General features: G+C 39.8%; 1 long non-coding RNA gene across 1 annotated transcript in view; it reads right to left on the bottom strand.

The window, feature by feature from the left end:
- Window positions 1-14,359, bottom strand: part of LOC144616129 (uncharacterized) — a 386,882-nt gene that overhangs the window by 237,492 nt on the left and 135,031 nt on the right. Inside the window, exon 3 of the long non-coding RNA XR_013555115.2 lies at window positions 2,297-2,455. This is a non-coding gene — a long non-coding RNA (uncharacterized LOC144616129). The remainder of the gene's footprint in view (window positions 1-2,296; window positions 2,456-14,359) is intronic.

Here is a 14,359-nt window from a genome sequence, read left to right as displayed (position 1 = left end):
CAGATTAATACAACAAAAATATAAAACCAATAAAATTTTTACAAAATATTCATTTATTTTGAGAGAGAGAGCCCTCACGTGAGTGGGGGAGGGGCAGAGGGAGAGGGGGAATCTCAGGCAGGGTCCCAGCTGACTGGCTGTCCGTGAGGAGCCCAACAGAGAAGACCAGGCCCAGGGCTTGAACTCATGAACTGTGAGATTATGACCTGAGCTGAAATCAAGAGTCAGATGCTTAACCAACTGAGCCACCCAGGTACCCTTAAAACCAACAAAATTTAAATGTAAACACTCCAAAAGGTTTGTATTGAGGTTCTATTATGTATCAGGCGTAAGAGGTGTAACAGGTGGGGGAGACACAGCAATCAACCAAACTGGCAAAAATACCTGCCCTGGTGGATTACACTTCAGTATATTAGCGACCAAATGGGAAGAACCAGGTATTAGTAATATGCCAAAGCCAAACTCTATTCACAACATGACTATATGTGACTAATTGCTACAGGGTGACATCATTTGAATCCAGCATCTATGCTACTGTTTTCCATGTGATGAATCAGCTCTGCAATCTCTTTTCTCTTTTTTAACAAATACAAACATTTCCTCCACACAGTGAACTACATCATTTGGCAGACCGACATCATTTACATATGAAGCCTACCTTTTTCTTCTCTCATTAGCCTCAACAATTAAACACCATTACTCGGACACACGATTCCACTTTCTTGTTTACCAAATCAACATGTCAATACATTAAACAACTTAAAAAACCAGAATCCTGCCCTATGGAAGTTCCCTTCAAGTGCAAAATTCACTGCAAACAAGTAATTCTGTCTGTGGAATTGATTAAAATAATTTGACATTCACAGTCTGAATCTGGTTTTGTGGGGGGTTTTTTGGTTTTGTTTTTTTGTTTTTTTGTTTTTGGTATGTCCAGACGTGTGGCTTGACTGAGATTCCCTCTATTTCTAGAGCCTTAAATCCAAAAGCATACTAGCATGGAAAAAACACTTGCTCCACTGCAGTATTTCATGAATGCATCTCGTTCTTTTTTTCCCCAGTATTTAGGTTAAGAAATGGGATATGTTAGACGTATTTGTCAAAGTTCTACTTAATACTTTAAATTTAACACTTTGGCACGGTTATTACCTACCAAAACATGAACAACCCAGAACCACCACTAACCCATCTCATTCACAAGGCAGAGAGAGAGAAGGAGGGATGGAGGGAGAACAGCAATGATTCCACAGTGACCATTTATGGCCATTCACATATCCTTTTGCCCCATGCTACCTGGCCCTCTGAATTCTCAGACCATTCACTAGAGCAAACACTCTAGAGCTAATCATTCTTTATTGCCATAGAGATATTTTTTTAAACATTATTTTAAAATCATTTAGGACAATTTTGTTCTTTGGGCACTTCTAGTGTTTAGACTCCTGGGTCAATAAACCTTCTACTGAACAGCAGTTGAGGAATGGGTGAGGAATGGTTATTGTGATTTTCACATTAGAAGTTGCCAACCTAATAGCAGCCAGACGTGCTTACCAGCATATTTGAATGTTAAATGCTATCATTTTGGTAATTACGTGGTGCCAACATTCAACCACAAATGCCAAGAAAACACAACACCTAAATCACATGGTGGGGTTCAGTTAAAATGTGGTCATCCAGATGATCAAAAAGAAAAGGCAGCATTTTCAAATTCTTAGTGAGAATTTGCTGACCCTAAGAATATAGACCCTGATTGCAAAACCCTACAACATGCTTCAGACCTTCTGTGTCCATTCCCACTGCCCCCGTCGTGCCCACTCTAGGCCCTCAGCTCTTACTCATGGCCACATCTTCTCTTTGCCTTTGTTCCCATCCATTCCAACCTACTCCTACCTGAGTCACATCTTCCATTAGCTCTGCTTGGCTCCTTCTGTTCTGTTTATGTTTTATCGTCTAATAGGTAAAATGGGCCAAGTTTTACATACTGGCTGCCTGGGGTGATTCAAAAGCTTTGTAACTCCCATAACGTCCAGAAGACAACAAAGTCAAAACCATCTGAACTGCCCAACAAAGTAATGCATAAAATAGCCCATGACTCCAAGCAAGGTAATTTGCAATAAGAGAGAGCAAATGAGCTATAGAAACACTCACTTTAGTTCATCACATCCCAGAAATCATTCTCCACGGGTCTAGCCGTGGCATGGGAACACACACAATAATAGCAGCAAACACCCTTCTAAGACCCCTCCATATAACTCACTTACCTTTGTAACATCCCTATGAGCTAGGTACTATTATTACTCACATTTTGATGAACGTGGAGATGTGTCACCAAGATCCCTCTTCAAGGAAAACCTGCCCCTCAGTCAAGGGAGAGAATGGTCTGCAGACAGCCTCCAGCCCCCTGTGAGTCCATCAGCTGCAGAGTTGCCCTGTGTATGGTCATGCTCTTCTCTCAGGCAGCCTGCATAAGGGGGTGAGTCAGGGAAGAAGGGTCAGCCACATCAGCCTGCCCTGGGATTGTTCTAATGGACACTATTCCCCGCAGGGCTCCCCACTGGGTCAGCCTCCACATTGTGGGGCTTGCATTACTGTTTGAGCTCTCCCTCTGTCCAGTACACTTCCTTCCCTCTTCCTTTTGCAGGTGCTGACTTCTAACCAATGCCCTGTTCTTCAAACTATTCCTCCTCTGCTTCTGCAGATCCCAACTCATGACAGGCCCCCGGGGATTCCCTTCCCTCCACTTCTCTAGGTTAAACCTTCAACACTCAGTCCACATCTCCCCTCCTCCATGAAGCTTTCTCCAATTCTAATGAGCTTGATCAACCCTTCCTCTGAAGCCACACAAGCCTTACATGCCATGATCCTAATTTACACCTTGTTTTATAAGTCTCCTTTTATCTGTGTGTCCTGAATCCTCACTACAATAAAGGCACCTTCAGCACAGGAATCAGTGTCTTCCATAAATTTTCTTTTTTTTATCATATTTTTAGAAATTTAGAAAATGCAAAAAGACACAAAGCATTATAGTCTTAGCACTCAGAATTGACAAATGTCCCCCTTTCAAGAAATTGTTTCCAGAATCTTACAATTTCAAGAAATTGTTTCCCCCCCATCCCATCACCCTCCCCATGGACCAGGAGGCTCCATTCACATAAGGCTGATGTGTCGCTTACACATATGCAACATCACATAAATGTTATACAGCATTTTGTGTATGAATAATTACACTTCACACAGGGAGCATCCTATTCTGCTGTTGTTCTGAAGTTTGTTTTTTCTACTCAACACTATGGTTTTTCCACTAATTAACTGCATTCCTGATACACATATTGGATACCCCAAAATATTATTGATAATAACAATGATGGTGAAAGACACACTGAGTCAAGAGAGTAACTAGAAATTCATGACCTTAAATTTTTCATGACCTTAAGAACTGAGAGCTAAATGTATACTGTCTATATCCCATGTTCTCAGTTTCCTAGCTGTGTGATCTACAGCAAGTCACTTAACTGATCTGTCTCATCTATGTTTCCATCTTCAAAATGGAAAAAAACAGCAGCTACTTCACCTACTTCGCATAGTGATAAGTAATTTAGTTAGTGCATTTCAGGTTCTTAGAAAAGTTTGTGGCGCATAGTGGGCATTCAAAACACTGTATTTAAGAATAATCGTAACTGGGGTGCCTGGGTGGCTCAGTCAGTTAAGCGTCTGACTTCAGCTCAGGTCATGATCTTACGGTCCGTGAGTTCAAGCCCCACATCGGGCTCTGTGCTGACAGCTCAGAGCCTGGAGCCTGCTTCAGATTCTGTGTCTCCCTCTCTCTCTCTCTCTCTCTCTCTCTCTCTCTCTCTGTCCCTCCCCTGCTCACACTCTGTCTCTCTCTCTCTCTCTCTCTCTCTTTCTCTCTCAAAAATAAATAAACATTAAAACAAATTTTAAAAAAGAATAATCATAACTATTAATATTATCATAGCACACCAAGGATGTTAGCTCAAGAGATCTGAATGATCCAGATTTTGAACCTGGAGAAAATACAGAAGAGAAAAAATCATTGAGAAGTTTCTTATATTATAAAGAGTAATTAATTCTACCATTAATATTTGCCCCAACAGCCCAACTCTTAAAAGCCGAGGCATTTTGCTTCTTTTACCCAGTTAGCTTCAGGCTTACGGCCAATCGTTTGTCAATTATTTTAACCTCTTAACCTAACTCCGCAGAACAGATTATTCTCAGAGAAAGCTGAAAAGTGAATTTGGCTACATCTTTGCCTGTAGTTTCTCTGCTTGCACTTTAAAGAAATCTTAGTTGGTAAGGAGAAATCCCCTCTAAAGCCACTGTGACTAAGTTATTCTAGAGCTTCAGTAGTTTTTCTTTCTTTAAGCCAGGTTTTAAAAAAAAAAATGTTACCCTTACACTCTCTGTATTTATTTATTTTGGCCTCGGTGGACTAGACCACAGCTAAAACTTTATGGACCTCATAAAGTTCCCAACATTCTCAGACACGGGTCGTGATGTTTGTGCACTGGGCAGAAAACAAAGGTGCATTTATGAGGAGAATGGACATGCTCAGAGATTAATGAACTGAGGTCAGGCATATAGGCTTAGGCTACAGCTACACTGCGTCACAGGCAACACATGGCTTAAGTGTGTCCCTCTCTTTCCAGTCTCCCTCTCCTGTCCTTTATTCCCTACAAATGACATGGGGCCCTGGTGCCGGGGCTGTTCCTCAATTACCAGGACCTCCCACCATGTCACTGCCCATGTCACTGTCGAGGGCTTGTCCTGACCGAAATTAACTATGTCTGGAACTTTCCATCCTACCCTCACACAGTCATCTTCAAAAATTATCTGTCCTGTGTCTCCTTTCCTCACAGTTTGGCTTCCTTATAGGTGAAAGTTGGTTAATCTGATAAAGAAAATTAACTTGTTACCTCTACCACATAGGGAAGGTCTTTCAGCAGAAGCTTTCTAGAGCCAGTATCTCAGTCCGTAGCACTGGTTCCATTGTAAGGAAGTGGGCCAAGCTTGTGGCACTTTTGAAATTACACCACACCAGTGGCTGCCTAATTTATCCACTGCTATGGACTGAATGTGTGTTTCCCTTAAAACTTTACATGTTGAAACTCTATCTCCAAGGTGATGGTATTTGGAGGTGGGAAGGTAATTAGGGGTCGATGAAGTCATGAGGGTATAGCCTTCATGATAGCATTGGTGTCTCCCTATGAAAAGAGGAGACACTGGATCTCTGTCTGTCTCTCTCTCTGTTCTCTCTGTTCTCAGAGAGAGAGAGAGAGAGAGAGAGAGACAGATCCAATGGAAGGCCATGTGAGGATATAACCAGGATGAGACTCCTCACCACAAACTGACCCTACCGGCACACTGATCCTACTTCCGGATCTCCCCATAGCTTGGGATCTCGCTCCCCAACTGCGAGATATAAATGTTTGCAATTTAAGTCACCTAGCCTGTGGTTATCTTGTTTTGGTAGCCAGAACAGACTGAGACAGCTACCCACAGCACTGGCCCCCAAAGCTTGCAGGAGTGTGCAATATGGTATTTCACTCTACTTGTGCACAATCAGACATCATACTTTCACCTTGAACTTTATGTGCTTTATAATTTTCAATATACTTTTATATCGCTTGATCCTCAGAACACCTTGCTAGGTAACACAGGTCTTGACAATTAGTTTTCTTTTCCCCATACCAAACAGAAATTCTCTTACCAAAAGGCTTGCATGATATTGATTACTTAGGAGACTATATTATATCAGCTCAAAAGCACAGAACTTCCTTTCGATGGTTAATGTTGAAAAGAAATAAGAAGTAGTTCTTCTTGTTATTTAGGTAAGAATTACTGCTCCTGAAAGAAAGTATAAATCCTCAGATGGTCAGTGCATATGGCCTTTCCATCTTTTAAGATCTAAAACTCAGTAGGAATATATTACAAGATTAATTATGCCCAAAGAAAATAAGCATTGCTGTCAATCTTCAGATAAGATTAGGGTTTTTGTTTTGGTTTGGGTTTTGCTCAAAAAAAATCATCTATGTGCTTTCTATCATGCGTGATGTTTTTAAAAACTGCTTTTAGCATTAACATCTTGCCATACTTCCTGTCCCTATATTTTCTCCCTTGTTCCTTATGTCTGCACAAGTTTTCAATTTAGATTATATTTCCAGCAGATGTTATATCTTTTAGAGTGTTTGCTTTCTCTTCATTAAAAAGGACGTGTAATACATTTTATTATTTTGAAAGAAAATAGCCTGAGTAAAGATGTTCAGAAATCTTGAATTATTGCTTCTTAATTTTGTGTTTGTGTGTGCGCGCGTGTGCACGTGCACGCTGTTTCTGGGAACAGGAAAGCTATGGGAAAGAAGGCTTGTGTTTCACAAACACTGAAGGAGAATAAGACTATCTTCCACTAGCTCCTAAAAATGTAATATAGACAAGCATTTAAAAACACAATAAAAACTTCTACTGGAGAGCATTTTCAATATTCAAAACCATATATGTGTAAAATAGGATGTTCATATTTTCTAAAGCATTCTTGATGCTCAGTATAAATATCAGCTCACGATGCTAATGAACAACTCTCTGGGGATTTTAAGCATGTAAAAATCTGCATCTAGCTATATTCACACAACTTTAACTACAATTCATTTTAATAGGCTGGTAGCTCTTGAATGAAACTGTGGCTGCATCAAAAAATTGTCTTTTTCCCTTTAAAGTAGAAAATTTCTCCCAAATTGTCAGTGCCCTCCAGCCCCTCTCTCCCCTCTCTTTTCAAAAAAGGCAAAGATTTCAGTTATTAACACCCTTTTTAGATTTAACTCTATATTATCACTCTGGAGTAATTTGGATTTTCAAACATCCCTAAAATATGTAATGACCTCTGTTTCTATTAGTGAAATCCTAGACATCAGTAAGCAAGGGTGGGGCAAATTTGGAGAGGCAGGAAAAGGGCACTTTCACTCAGCTCCTGAGATCACCTGGGTTGCTTACTCATTTCCCAGCAAGGTTGACCTTGTTAACTGTAACATAAATAGCAAAGAGCACTAAACGACAACAGAATCTCTATGGCACTTGGAGACTATAAAAGTCTCTTAGTCTGTGAAATTGGCACACAGAGTTATTCTTGGTTTCTCACCTCTCTGGAGCAGGGAAGCCATTTTCCATGCATTATGGGGTATGTTATCCTGATTATCTTACTTTCAACTAGGTGATCTCTAAGTCACCAACAGTTAGGAAATTCTAGGATTTCACTCAGCTCAGTACTCTGAGAGTTTGGCACAGGGATAAAGGCTGACACCCAATAAATATGAATGCTAGAAAGAAAGAAGGAAAGAAAGAAAGAAAGAAAGAAAGAAAGAAAGAAAGAAAGAAAGAAAGAGAAAAGAGAAAAGAAAAGAAAAGAAAAGAAAAGAAAAGAAAAGAAAAGAAAAGAAAGAAAGAAAGAAAGAAAAAGAAAGAAAGCCCATATCTGAGATTGAGCTGGGATTGAAGTTCCAGGAGACAAGAGCAGGATTAACAAACTACTGCAAACACCTGAAAGAACATTTCCAAGACTGATATAATTTGATAGCTCATTGTCAAATTAGCACTCTTTGGAATGGTGAGTCAGCCTTAATCAACAAACATTCTTTGAAAATGGCATTAAAGGAGTGAGTTTCCTCAGCAAAGTATTGATGCAGCTTCTGAGCAAGGAGTACCTAGTCTATTAGAGGAATAAGACAGAGAAACTGTTAATTAGGAAATGCTGTGATGAGACATTCTGTTCTGCATCGGAGAATTCCAACTAATAACCAACTCAGCTCATCAGCACTTCAACTAGAATTCCAGCACCTCAGAAAAATGTATTTTAGGGATTTACAATTCATACTAAACTTTTTAGGTTACATACGCAGTCAGCCAAAATAGACAAAACAAGCCTTTTCCTCCCCTAAATACCTCCTCCTTGGTTTCGTTAGTAACAAACAAAGATTTTCATTCCACAATGAGATCTAAGTCTTAAAATAGATCTACCACCTCTCCCTAACAAAAACACATAAATGAATATCTGATATTGGGCTGTTTCCTGGGATTCCATAAATTGAGTGGGAAGGAGAGGATCTATGGACAGGAGTTGAGAAGTGCGAAAAGTTGGCTGGAACAGATGAAAAAGTCAGAGACCTAAAGCTCAAAGAAGGGGGCCTGCTTACCCAGAGTAACCAGGACATCTCCACATCTGAGCACTCTTCCTTCACTGAAGTTTTAGCAAACAATAGCCACAAGCCACAGCCAGGGGACTGGTCCACAACCACTGACTGGAGACTCACGAGAGCTTCATCCTCCATCAAGTATATCAGCATCAAGACACCAGCCCTTGTACTGCCAACATCAACACCTCTCACTTCCCTATGTCAGGTCTACAACAAGAAGATGGAAGAGCTAAAGCTGTGAGAGGTCTCAAGGAAGAAAAAAACACTCTCCATAAAATCTCAGGGGACCTGGATTTCTCTCTTGTTGGCCCTCACCTCACCACAGCCAGCACTCCAAATGGGAAAGAGAGCCACTGCCCAGGGCTGAGCACCATCTCAAGAGTTCCATGACCCCACTTTCAGATTTTAATGTCAAGGAGATGCCCCTCACATGCTTTCATTTGCCCACAAGTAAAGCAACAAATGAAAGATCAATTGATTATTCTCAAAGCAGAGAGGAAAATGTATTTTTCAAAGGAATTTGATGGTTGGCTTGATTTGAGAAAAACTGTTCCTGATTAGTTTATCTAGAAATGCTTAAATTTATTTTTTTTTTCAACGTTTTTTTTTTTTTTTTTTATTTTATTTTTGGGACAGAGAGAGACAGAGCATGAACGGGGGAGGGGCAGAGAGAGAGGGAGACACAGAATCGGAAACAGGCTCCAGGCTCCGAGCCATCAGCCCAGAGCCTGACGCGGGGCTCGAACTCACGGACCGCGAGATCGTGACCTGGCTGAAGTCGGACGCTTAACCGACTGCGCCACCCAGGCGCCCCGAAATGCTTAAATTTAAATTGAGCATTCATGGATTAGGGGTTGAGGACAGATTTATTTGTTTATGTGCTATAACCAATTTACTCTACTAAATTAAAAATTAATATTTTTCCAAAAAGGTTTTCAAAAACTTATATGAGACATTTTCCCTTGAGATACATGCTTCTGTGTATGTGAGCATCTTCCTAACTCTGTGTGGGGAGAATGCTTTTATGCGAGAATTATTAGAGAGTTATTCAAATTTTGTCTTCAAATATTTTAAAGCATTGATACTTTGCCTTCAACCAAACACACATTAATAGAGCCATAATGGGGGACCTGAGTGGCTCAGTTGGGTAAGTGTCCGACGTTGGCTCAGGTCATGATTTCACGGTTTGTGAGTTCAAGCCCCATGTCAGGCTCTGGGCTGACATCTCGGAGCCTGGAGCCCGCTTCAGATTCTGTGTCTCTCTCTGTCTGCCCCTCTGCTGGTTGCACTCTGTCTCTCACATTGTCTCAAAAATAAATAAGCATTAAAAAAAATAGAGCCATAATGATAAAATATGATTTATGAAATTAAAAAAAAGATAAAAACTATGAAGATTACTTAAAAATAATGAAATAGAGACATACCAACCACCTGTCTTCTAATTATGCAATTACATTTAAATAAAATCCTGAGACAAAAAAAAAATCTTTGACTTCCATAAAAAATCTTATCTTCCAATATTTTTTTCATTTTTCTGTTCTAAATAGCAAAAGTGTAACCCCCTACTTTCCTTCCCTTTGATTTTTCTGTAAGCTCTGTGAAACAATGCATAATCTCCAAATTTCCCCCATCTCTCAATTCTCACTGTAGTTTCTCCAAATAAACATAGACTACGTGAAATCTTCCCCATGAAAAAGTACATCACAATGTAAATAAATGGGGAGTGGCAAATGAAAAGAACTCACAAATGAATGCTGTACTTAGTAGGTGTCTCCATAACATGGAAATCAGAATATTTGCCCCTAATTTCTCTGGTGGTGAAAAAAATCATTTACGCTCTCACAGAACCCATAGAACTGTGGCTTACATATCATATTTTATAAATCTGATGTCATCAGTTGCATGTTATTTCATGTTTTTCAATTATAATAAATATTTCCTCAGAGAAACTGGAACATTCAACAGATACACTGAGAAGACTATCCCCTCCTCATATATCTATACACCATGTTCCTTGTTGCTGCACTTACACATCTATTCATTCCTCCAGAATACATTTTGTTCCTCATTTTCAATTAAAAGTTTACTTTACTCATGTATTTCTTGGCTTCCTAACCCAATTCACATACAGAAAAGAGCGGAGAAAGATTAAGGATAAAAAAAAAGAGTCTTACAGACTGGTTAGATAATATCAAGTGGTAGAACATGCATGTCTTTAGAATCCAAGAAAGAGAAAGAATAGGAAAAAAAATGGAGAGAAAACTATTTGAAGTGCTGACCACACTTTTGCTAATTTGGTGAAAGTTATAAATGTACAGATTCAAGCTGCTCTATGAACATCAACATGGGTAACTACACATCAGACTTAGAACTCAGAAATCAGAGTCAGAATCAGAAGCCAAATATAAAAAGTAAATCTAGAAATCAGCAAGAGAAATATGACACATTGTATACAGTGGGATAGTAATTGAATAATTGGCTGACTTTTGGCTTCTCATAAAAAATTGTGGATGTCAAAAGAGTAGAACACATTTCTAAAGTGATGAAGGGAAAACTTGTCAATCCAGAATTCTATATCCAGCAAAAATATCCATCAATAATGAAAACAGAATAAAGACATTTTCTGTTAAAAGAAAACTAAGAGCATTTGTCACTGTAAAACTCATACGACCATAATTTTGGATAAAGTTTCTATGAAAACTTGAAATTTCCAAAACACGAAATTTTATATTCAGTATGATCTCTGCTAGTACAAATAATATGCATAGAAAAAATAAAATAAAAAGAAACACAACAGAATGCTAAGAAATAATGATTCAAAGGTGGTCCAATTGCAGCTGATTTTCTTATTCTCTGTATTTTTTATCTTTCCTATCTTCTGTAACATATGTGAATGATTTCATCGTCATAAAAATAAAGTGATATCAACATTAAACTATAATTTATAAATAAAAGTAAAGTTTAAAAAATAAAAATGTATTAATAGGAAGGTATTGTGCTGAGCATTTTAGAGGAGACAAAGATATATAAGAGATAGTCCCTGTCGTGGAGGATCCTGGACTCTGGTAAAGCAAAATAAGACAAGTCGACAATCATTTTAATGTTAAGAAAGTATGGGAATGCACTAAGCCTCAAACCATGTGCTATGACATTGTAGAGCAGGGGCTTCACCTTCATTCAGGAGGAAGAGGAAGAGTTTATACTGAGAAGATTCTCATCAATTTTGACTTAAAAAGATGATGGGAAGGGGAGAAACAGTTAGTCATTGCTGTAGATTAGCACAAGGCATGGAGATAGAAAGGCCTAGAATATGTTTAGTCAGTAGTTACTGTCCAGCTGTACTCGAGGGTAAGGGTAATATAGTAATATAGGGAGGTGAGGCTAGAGAGATGGATTTTGTGGCAGTCCTGAGTGCCAGGCTGAGGAATCTCAGTTATTAGTCATGGGGTGTCCTTGATGCTTTCCTGAGCAGAAAGAAACTTTCAAAGTTCTACATTTGGGGAAGATTAATCTAGCAGAGGTGAGCAGTAAGAGCCGTTAAGGGCTCTATAGCAATGATTCAGACAAGAGGTAAGAGTGGTGTCAGTGAAAATAAAAGGAGAGGATATTCACTCATTAAATAAATATTTATTAAGCATCTATTTTGTTCCAAGTCTTGTGCTAAGTGCCGGGTCTATAGAGGTGAATGAAAGAAACACAATCTTGGCTTGTTACATCGTGGAAAATAGACAAGTAAACAATCACCAAAAAAATGACACTCAAAATAAACACAACTAGCTGCTGTATTAGAGAATAAAGAGTTGTAGAGGGGGCAACATGATCTGGAAAGGCATCCCTGCAGGGGTGACTTTTAAGCTAGATGTAAAGATGAGAGGGAAATGGGAGAGGAAAACTCCAAGCAGAGGAGCCAGCACAGAAAAACCCTAGAGAAGGAAAAGCCTAGTTTATCCGAGGAGCTCAAAGGAGGTCTCTGGTGCTGCCACATTGATTGGCAGCAGTGTGAGATGAGGTTGGACACCTAGGGAGACACCCAGCCGTATAGGGCCTTGTAGGCCAAACTCAGGAGAATGAGATGATACTCTAAGGCCAAATGGGAGTACCGGAAGCACAAATGACCAAAGGAATGATCAGGAAATGCTGCTATAATTTTAAAGTCTCGAGGAAGCAGATGCCACGATGCAATCAGAAGTACAAGAGCTTTGCTGCAGGGAACTCCCTGTGATAAGTAAAGGGGAGAAGAGGTGGGAACAGTCGGGGATATCTTTCAGACACAGCATGGATCTGACCCCTGGGACAAGAGAGGGGAAGTGAAAAAGGATCGGGAAGGAAGAGTCCGAGATGGCTGTGCATCTCTGAGAAAGTCTCAGGCCAGCGGGGGACCCAGAATGCCTGGCTCTGGTGCTCTGCCTGAGCATGGCCAGTGGCGGGGGTGCAGGGCTCCAGTGTGACTGCTGTGATTGACACTGATGGCAGAGAAAGGCTCTCAGCTGACCGCCCTCTGTGCAGGAAGTTCTCACTGAAGGGACATCTGAGCAGGGCCTCTCCATGGCTCTCACCGTGGTCACTTGAAAAAATCTATTTTAGGGAGTTATAAACCTAGGTTTTACCAAAATATCAAAAAACAGTAACACTGAAGATGGGAAGAGGGAGTTTGGGTTAAAGCGTTTTCTGATTCTATCTTCTTTCAGAAGAGGATAGAGACACCAATTAATGTTAGGCTGCTGGCAGTATGTGTATTAACATTTCAAGGGAAACCACTGAAAAGAATTATAAAGTGTAGGTAATCACTTTTCAAATAAGTAAAGGGACCTGAGGAAGAGAAAACACTTGATCACTCTAAATAAGGCAGGAAGAAAAGAGGAAAAGGATGAAAGGGAAGGCAAGATGAGTAGAAGAAAGCAATGCAGAGCTCAGAGAAGTTAGCTGGAAGGGATAAAAAGAGGAGGAAAGTACAGGCATCATCACCTCTTTGTCATATCATCCAAAGTGAATGACATATCTGTGGGGGTTAAGGATTTTATAAAGTTAAGCACTGGACAAACTACAAATAATAAGAAAATTTGGAGGGAAGTATAAATGAGTTAAGTCCTCTTCCTTCATAATGAGGAATTAACAGATGTTATCTAAAGTTAACAAACCGATTCACAGAGGTATAGTCTTGAGGTAAAGCAAAAGAGTTAAAAGATGCAGGTAGTTGAAAGTAATTGGGTCTAAGGAACTGCCGAGGACACGGGAGTAAAGGTAAAATTTCACATTTATATTTTTTTATGTCTACATCTTATAGTTTTTAGCCAAGTGAATGCATTACCTTCATAATAAAATAACAGCTACCTGAGAATGGATGAAGGCACCTACAAAATGTAGAGAAGGGAGCTGAGTTCTGCCCATTAGAGGCTTGGCCAGAGGTGGAAGCATCAGTAAGGGAGACCCAGAGTCATGGCCAGCAGGGAAGGGAAGAGTCAGAAGAAGGTGGCACCATGGTTAACTGAGGGATGAGGGTGTCTCAGAGACAGTGACCTTCAACACTAGCGTTCAGTCAGGCTGAAAGAGAGGCTAAGGTTGAAACCAAACAGTGACTTTGGGTTTTAGCAACAAGGGGCCATCGGTCACCTTGACAGAAGCAATTTCAGAGGAGTGAAATACTGGAAGAGTGACAGGGACATTAGGAAGCAGAAATAAAATGAATAAGTAGAAAAGGAAAAAAAGATATCTTGGCAGTAGAATAAAAAAGAAATTGGAAACCATGGATGCTAAAAGCAAACAGAGGAAAATTCATAGACGACTCCATGCCAAGTGACCAAAGAATGAGAAGTACCTTTAACAAAAACATAAAAGCCGAGAGGAGTGGGTGAGGAGCGTGGAAGGAGAAAGTGCTGTCCTCCCTGTTCAACCACATTGTCCAGTTTCTGTTACAAATCTGCCGTCAAGAGTTCTCAAACTCACAGAACGCAGAGACACAAGTTCGAAGGCAGGCTAAGAGAGATGGAAGTTACAGAGAATTGGTTTGATTTCTATTCTATTTGCCTCGACAAAAAATTTGCTAAAAGGTACTGGATTTTCAGCCCTCATACTGGCAGGATCACTCACACTCAGTTATGCCTTTAGTTCTGAGACCCAAAAAATTTCCAGAAGGAAGATTTAGAAATCTGTTTTGAATTATAGCA

Source organism: Panthera onca, chromosome B1 (genome assembly GCF_046562875.1).
Source record: "Panthera onca isolate mPanOnc1 chromosome B1, mPanOnc1 haplotype 2, whole genome shotgun sequence".
Lineage (NCBI taxonomy): Eukaryota > Metazoa > Chordata > Mammalia > Carnivora > Felidae > Panthera > Panthera onca.
This window is presented reverse-complemented; position numbering and strand designations above follow the sequence as displayed.